The sequence below is a fragment of the Phyllostomus hastatus genome, unplaced genomic scaffold (assembly GCF_019186645.2).
Source record: "Phyllostomus hastatus isolate PE091 unplaced genomic scaffold, TTU_PhHast_1.1 phas_contig_113, whole genome shotgun sequence".
Lineage (NCBI taxonomy): Eukaryota > Metazoa > Chordata > Mammalia > Chiroptera > Phyllostomidae > Phyllostomus > Phyllostomus hastatus.
In genome coordinates, this window is record NW_025333530.1 from 16085906 (window position 1) to 16094568 (window position 8663).

The following is an 8663-nucleotide window of genomic DNA, read 5'->3' on the forward strand; positions in this document are numbered from 1 at the left end:
TTATTGTTCAATTACAGTAGTCTGCATTTACCACCCCCCCCGACTCTCCCCCACCCCAGCCATCCCCACCTCCCTCCCTTGCTTCCACCTTCCCCCTTGGTTTTGTCCATATGTCCTTATAGTTGTTCCTGGAAACCCCTCCCCTTCCCCCCATTATCCCCTCCCACCCACCCTCTGGTTACTGTCAGATTGTTCTTAATTAAAGTGTCTCTGGTTATATTTTGCCCACTTGTTTCTTTTGTTGATTATGTTCTTGTTAAAGGTGAGATCATAGGGTATTTGTCCCTCACCACCTGACTTCTTTCACTTAGCATAATGCTCTCCAGTTCCATCCATGCTGTTGCAAAGGGTAGGAGCTCCTTCTTTCTTTCTGCTGCATAGAATTCCATTGTGTAAATGTACCATAGTTTTTTGATCCATTTATTTACTGGTGGGCACTTAGGTTACTTCAAGCACTTGGCTATTGTAAATTGTGCTGCTATGAACATTGGGGCACATAGGTTCTTTTGGATTGGTTTTTTAGGGTTTTAGGATATAACCCCAGCAGTAGAAAAAAACAAGAAAAAAGAGAATAGAATGAAGAAACAAGAATTCAAAAAAATGAGGAGAGAAAAAGGAAACTGGATATCTCCAAAAGTGCCAATATCTGTATCATAGTGTTGTCAGAGGATAAGAGGAAAAGTAATAAATTGAAAGTTTATTTGAAAAAACAATGAAAGAAAATTTCCCTAATTTGGTGAAGGAAATAGACATTCAAGTCCAGGAAGCACAGAAAGTCCCCAACAAGATGGACCCAAAGAGGACCACACCAAGACACATCATAATTAAAATGCCAAAGTTAAAGATAAAGAGAGAATCTTAAGAGCAGCAAGAGAAAAGCAGAGAGTTACCTACAGAGGAGTTCCTATAAGATTATAAGCTGATTTCTCAAAAGAAACTTTCAGGCAAGAAGTCTTCAAAGTGATGAAAAGCAAGGATGTACAACCTAGATTACTCTATCCAGCAAAGCTATCATTTAGAATGGAAGGTCAGATAAAGTACTTCCCAGACAAGGTAAAGCTAAAGGAGTTTATCATCACCAAGCCCTTATTATATAAAATGTTAAAGGAATTTCTTTAAGAAAAAGAAGAATATCAAAATTATAAACATTAAAATGACAACAAACTCAACTATCAACAAGTGACTCAAAAAACAAAAACAAGAACAAACTAAGCAAACAACTAGAACAGGAGAAGAATCACGGATATGGAGATCATTTGGAGGGTTATTAGCTGGGAGGGAGAAGGGGGATAATGGGGGAAAAGATACAGGGATTAAAGAGCATAATTATCCCTGGCTGGTGTGGTTCAGTGGACTGAGTGCAGCCTGTGAACTGGAAGGTCATCGGTTAGATTCCTGGTCAGAGAACATGCCTCGGTTGTGGATCAGGTTGTGGGCATGTGAGAGGCAACTGATGGATGTATCTCTCACACATTGATGTTTCCCTGTTTTTCTCTCTCCTGCCGTCTCTCTACAAAAATAAATAAATAGGTCTCCAAAGACGGTGGTGAGGTAGGTGGGAGTGGAGCTCACTTCCCCCTGTGCACAGGTGGAACACCTAGCCAATCTTCTGAGGAACAGAGGGAACAGCCAAAGTAATTCCAGCTTATATGAAGTTTGGAGGCCAAAATTGCAGAGGACACTGAAAAACAGATAGTAAGAAGGTTGCATGGGAATGGTAAGGTCCCTGGGACCTGCATGGGGACCAAGTCTGCTGCAGCCTCCAACCCAACATCTGCTGCAGGATCCCTTGGAGGAGAGCCAAATTAGCAGCTCCCTCACCTACCAAACAGGGAGGACAGAGTAACACCAGGATGGACCTGGATGCTTGAAGTCACTGGGGGGAATACAGATGAAGTGGGAGATGAAAGGAGGCAGTGTTTACCCACTGGGACTGTGGACACCAGCTAGGTCATTACCAGAGAAATTGGAGAGCCAGATGACACCTGGAGAAGAGAGAAGAGTTGGGCTCTGATGACCCTGACCCAGATAGTCTTCAGTCTGGTTAAAAGGTGGGCTGTATGAAAAGCCAGATGCTTGTTAAGAAAAGCAGTCTTAAACAAGAGGATTTTACTCAAAAAATGGCTTTCAGTCACTGTTTAAGGAACTCTCACACAGTATCTGCCTCTCTCTGGCATGGCTGGCTTTTGCCATGGCTGGCTTGCAAAGCAGAAGGAGGTGCCTCACATGGGCCATTCAGAGGAAGGCAGCGAGGCTCAGGAAGTTAACAGTCCCCAGAAAGACTTAACTCAGTGGGGGAACTGAACCACTCTGAAGAGTCTTTGAGAGTGTGCAGCACCTAGGTCACAAAGAGGGAGATGGTGGTATGTGAATTGCCCTATTTAGTGCACCTCAGAGATGGCACAACTGGTGGATTAAAGGCACTGGCCTGGCACAGATGGATAGTGGGGGCCCGGTGGCCCACGGAGGACCTGGGCTGCAGACTGGGAACTGTGAATATTGCAGCCCAGATCTGGCCTCCATTCTTGCAATACCATAAGGAATTGTGAAGCCCAGCCCCCCTTACCCTGCAGCATCCAGGAAGACCAACAGAACTCACTTGGTGGGTTTAAAGTAAGCAGGAGGCTCTTCCCACCCCCCCCCCACCCCCCAGTGAGACAATAAGGCCTGGAGCTGTGAAAACTCCAGAGACAGATCCAAAGAGGGAACAAAAGGCTAACCCCAACAACTGAGAAACAGACAAATTTTGATGCATCCCCAGCTCGTGGGGTCTGCCACATTGTGGATGAGGCATGAGAAATTCACACAGACTACTGAGTCTTGTGGAGGAAAAGGGATGGCGCGGCTTCTCTCTCAAGAGGAGAAAAAGACTCTGCCCTTGCTTTGACAAGCTTTTATTGCTTTTCTGGACATATTACATGGTGGTCTTCATTTACTATGCACAGGTTCACTTTAGGTGGTTACCTTTTACAGAAAACAAAGGAGAGGATGCCGCTAATCACATCACAGAAGAAGGATATTTGCAATGCAAAGGGAAAAGTGGTTGAACTGGCCATACTGGGGAGGTTTAGCACAGACTTTAGGAAGTTACAGTAAGCACTTGCTGCCTCAATTCAGGGTGAGGCAGTTTTAGCAAAAGCGAGTCTTGTAGCAGTCTAGGTACAATGCAGGCCTGATTCCCCACAGGAGAACCTACCCATGGGCCTGGGTCCTGTGCATCTCTGGGTGGGAGCTGGGCCCACACTATGCAGAACAGTCTCCTATAAAATTTCACTTTGCTATTCCAGAGAACTTGCATGTTATTGTTTATTTGTTTTATTATTTTTAAATTATTTTTGCTTTTTTATTTTATTAGTATTTTAAAATTTCTCTTCTTTCTGTTTAGTTTTCTTCATTTTATTTGTTTGCTCAATTGCATGTTTTGTTTTCCTTGTTGTCTTTTTAATATTGTATTTTAATTTTCCTTCTTTCACTTCATTCATGGTCCAACAGCACACTACTCTTGGCCGTGTACTTCCTATTCTTGTTATACAGATCATATATTTCTTGTCATATTATTGTTGTCCCAATATTATTGTAAAGAATTGTTGTTCCTAAGCCCTGGCTGTCATAGCTCGGTGGATTGAGCATGGGCTGCAAACCAAAGCATTGCAGGTTCAATTCCCAGTCAGGGCACATGCCTGGGTTGCAGGCCATGGCCCTCAGCAACCGCACATTGATGTTTCTCTCTCTCTCTCTCTCTCTTTCTCCCTCCCTTCCCTCTCTAAAAATAAATAAATAAAATCTTTAAAAAAGAATTGTTGTTCCTTATGATTGTAAATAGTACACAGCACCATCCCCTGGTTTTAGCCCATTTCAATATCTTCCTGAGCTTCATTACTGTTGTGGTTAACTTCATTCTCTCATACACCATGCCTACTTTCTATCCTTTACTCTCACTATTATCTCATCATCTGACCTTGCACAAGTACTCTGGTTTCTGGATTCAGCTCACAATCCTTCCCCCCTCTAACAAGAGACTTCTCTGTTTTTCACCTTTTATAAAAAGTGGCTAGTTGGGTGAACTATCTCAGTTAATGGTCTACTTATCCAAAGGATCTCCTATCTCTTCAGTACGTGTTGGTACTTTAAATCCCATAAAATACTCTCCCGCTGTCTTAATCCAATTTGCTTTCCCCTGGACACTGCTCACAGACAAGAGTAGATGGGAGCTGTGAACAGTAATATACCTGCTGTAAGAGAGAACCCACCAACAAAGGAACCATGAACAAGTAAAAACCCAAGTACAAGAGAGCTCACACAAAGAAAAGAAAGGGTAACATTAGAGCATCCAGACAAGCAGATCAAAGAAGCTGAACCACTGAGACCAACATAATTCCTACCATAGAAGTTCACCCTACAAAGACAGCTAGCAAAGTGGAACATCAGGAAGCACAGAAACAAACAAAAAGTCACCTAAAATGGGGAGAAAAAGAAAGAACTTGCAATCAAAAGGAATGGACAACTCCATACTAAAAGAGCTAAATAAAATAGATGTAAGCAAACTATCAGACATAGAATTCAAAATAATGGTTATAAGGATGCTCAAGGAACCAACAGACAGCTGCAAGGGACTAAGTCAGAACTACAACAGTATGAAAAAGGAAATAGAAACTATGAACAAAAATGAAGAAAAAATGAAAATTACAATTTCTGTAATAAATATCACACTAGAGGGAATTACAAGCAGGCTGGATAAACAGAGGACTGAATTAGTGAGATGGAAGACAAGGTGGAAAAAAAAAACCACCCAGGTAGAACAGTTGCATGAAAAAAGACTAAAAAATATGAAGATAGCTTAAGAGAACTCCAAGATAACGTGAAAGGCAATAACATTTGAGTCATAAGAATACCAGGAGAAGAAAAGGAACAAGGGTAAAAGCCCTGTTTGAAAAAATAATGATATAAAACTTTCCAAACCTGGAGAGGTAAAAAACCATGCAAGTGTAGCAGGCACACAGAGTTCCAATCAAGATGTACCCAAGACATATCATAATTAATATGCCAAGTTTCAAAGACAAAGAAAGAATCTAAAAAGCAGGAAGGGAAAAACAAGAAGTAACATACAAAGGGGCTCTGATAAGGTTAGCAGCTGACCTCACAACAGAAACACTCCAATCCAGAATGACAAGAAAGACTTCAAGTATTGAAAAACAAAGTTGTGCAACCTAGATTACTCTACCCAATGAGGCTCTCAATTAAAATAGAAACCAAAAGGAGGAGTTTCCCAGACAAAAGAAGGCACAAAGAATACATATCCACCAAACCAGCAGTACATGATATGCTACAGGGACCACTATAAGAAGAGGAAGGAAAAGAGTGAAAAAGAGAGGAACACAGGTACCAAGGGGAAAAATGAATAAATACCTATCATTAATACCATTAAATGTTAATGGATAAAATGCCCCAATCAAAAGGCACAGAGTAGCTGAATGGAAAAGCAAACATGACCCACACATATTTTTCTCAGAAGAGAACCACGTAAGAACAAAAGATCTACACAGACTGAAAGTGAAGGATTGGAAAAATATATTCCAAGGAAATGGATATGAAAAAAAGCTGAGGTAGCAATACTCACATCAGAAAAAATAGACATAAAAATAAAGACCATAAAAAGAGACCCAGAAGAACACATCATAATACTCAAGGGAAGAATCCATCAAGAAGACATAAAAATTATAAACATCTATGCACCTAACATAGGAGTACCAAAAAACAAAAGGAAAATCTTGGAGGACTTCAAGAAACATGTAGACAGCAACATACTTAGACAAGGGGATTTTAACACCCCATGTGAAAAATGGATAGACCTTCCAAACAAAATATCAACAAGAATATTGTAGAAGTGAAATATGCATCAGATGAAATGGACTTAAGTGATATATATATAGAACCTTTCATCCCAAAGAAGCAAAATACATATTCTTTTCAAATCTACATGGAACATTGTCAAAGATAGACCACATGATAGGACACAAAACAAGCCTTAACAAATTCAAGAAAACTGAATCCATACCAAGCATTTTCTCAGACAACAAGGGCCTCAACCTAGACACCAACTTCAAGGAATTAACTAAAAAACACTCATATTCATGGAGATTGAATAGTATGCTGTTAAACTGTGAATGGTTAATATTTAGATCAAAGAAGAACTCAAAAAGTTTCTGGAAATAAAAGAAAATGAACACACAACAGTCCAAAACCCATAGGACACAGCAAAGGCAGACCTGAGAGGGAAGTTCATAGTGATACAGGCCTACCTAAAAAAGATAGAAACACTGCTAATAAACAACCTAACACCACATCTACAAGAACAGGAGGAACAACAATAAACAAAGCCCAGAGCAAGTAGAAGGAAGGAAGTAACAAAGATGAGAGCAGAATTAAATGACATAGAGACTAAAAGAACAATTCAAAGGGTAAATCAATCAAGGACCTGATACTTTGAAAAGGTAAGCAAAATCAAGAAACCTTTAGTAGACTCATCAAGAAAAAAGAGAGGGGACTCAAATAGACAAAATCAGACTTGAAAGAGGAGAGATTACAACTGATACCACAGAACTAAAAAGTATTGGAAGAAATTATTACAAACAACTATATTCCAAGAAATTTGAAAATCTGGGTGGAATGGACAAATTTCACTCAGGTTTTTACTCATAATACAGAAAAATATAATCTTCCAAAACTGAATCTAGAAGAATTAGAAAGTCTGAACAGACCGATAACAGCTGATGAAATTGAAGCAATAATAAAAAAGCTCATGGCACACAAAAGCCCTGGATCAGACTGTTTCATAAGAAAATTTTACAAACTATTTAAGGAGAAGCTAAACCCTATCCTTCAAAGACTATTCCAAAAAATCCAAGAAGCAGGAAGACTCCCAGACTCTTTTTATGAAGTCAATATCATCATAATCCCCAAAACAGATAAAGACACAACAAAGAAAGAAAACTACAGGCCAATATCTCTGATTAACATAGATGCTAAAATCCTCAACAAAATATTGGGAAACTGCATCCAGCAATACATTTTAAAGATAACACACTATGATCAAGTGGGATTCATCCCAGAGATGGAAGGATGGTACAATATTCACAAATCAATAAATGTAATATATCACTTAAACAAAAGACAAAAATCACATGATCATATTAATAGATGTGGAAAAAGAATTTGATGGGGTACAGCACCCATGTATGATAAAAACTCTCAGCAAAATGGGAGTACAGGGAGCATACCTCAACATAATAAAGGCCATATATGAGAAACCTATAGCCAACATCACATTCAATAGGCAAAAACTAAAAGCTTTCCCACTAAGACCAGGAACAAGACAAGGATGTCTGTTTTCACCACTTCTATTCAACATATTATTGGAAGTCCTAGCCACAGCTATCAGACAAGGAAAAAAATGAATAAATGGCATCCAAATTGGAAAGGAGGAAGCAAAACTGTCATTGTTTGTGGATGACATGACAATGTAAACAGAAAGCCCTATAGACTTCACCAAAACCACTCAACCTAATAAGTGAATTTGGCAAAGCTGCAGGATACAAAGTCAATATTCAGAAATTGAAGGCATATTTGTACACCAACAATGAAATATCAGAAACAGATATCAGAAAAAGAACCCATTTGCTATAGCAACAAGAAAAATAAAGTACCTAGGAATAAACCTAACCATGAGGTAAAAGTCCTATACTCAGAAAACTACACAACAGTGAAGAAAGAAATTAAGGAAGACACAAACAAACAGAAGCATGTACCATGTTCATGGATGGAAGAAGTAACATCATCAAAATGTGCATACTACCCAAAACAATTTATAGAAAAATGGGAGTTCCTGCCAAGACAGAGGCATAGGTAGAAACCCTGCACTTCCTCGTACAACCAAAAGGAGGATAAAAAACAATCTAAAAGCAATAAACAACCAGAAGCACCAGAAAAGCAAACTGCATGGAACTCTGACAACCAATGAATCAAAAAAAAAAAAATCAACTAGAACAACCAGACCGGTAAGGTGGTGGATTGTGAGGGCTGGGTGGCTCAGAAAAAACAAGGTAAGACAGCACACTGGGCAGGCAGGGCTGGCTGTGGTAAGGTGGCAGGCTGCATGGGTGGGACTGGCTGAAGCAAATCTGAGACTCAGAATTGATTGTGGACTATGGCGAGTGTTGCCACAGTGGGAGAAACTTCCAGTCTCACACGAGAGTCCATTGGAAAGTGTGCTAGAGATGAGCAGCTGTGCTGCATTGTTCTCTCTCTGGCCCCTCCCCACTCCAGGTAGTGCTGCAGCACAGCAGGATTGCCTTGCCTGGGTGAATACCTAAGGCCCTGCCCCTTTACAACTTATCAGGTGCGCCAAGACAAGGAAATATGACCTAAATGAAAGAACAGAACAAAACTTCAGAAAGAGAACTAAGTGATGAGGTGATAGCCAACCTATCTGATGGAAAATTTAAAGCCCTGTTATCAAAATGCTCACAGATCTGAATGAGCTTGGTTGAAAAATGAACCCCCCCCCCACAAAACAAATGAAAGATACCTAAAATGAAATAAAGCAAAATATTCAGGGAACCAACAGTGACAGGAAGGAAACCAGGAATCAAAGCAATGATTTGGAA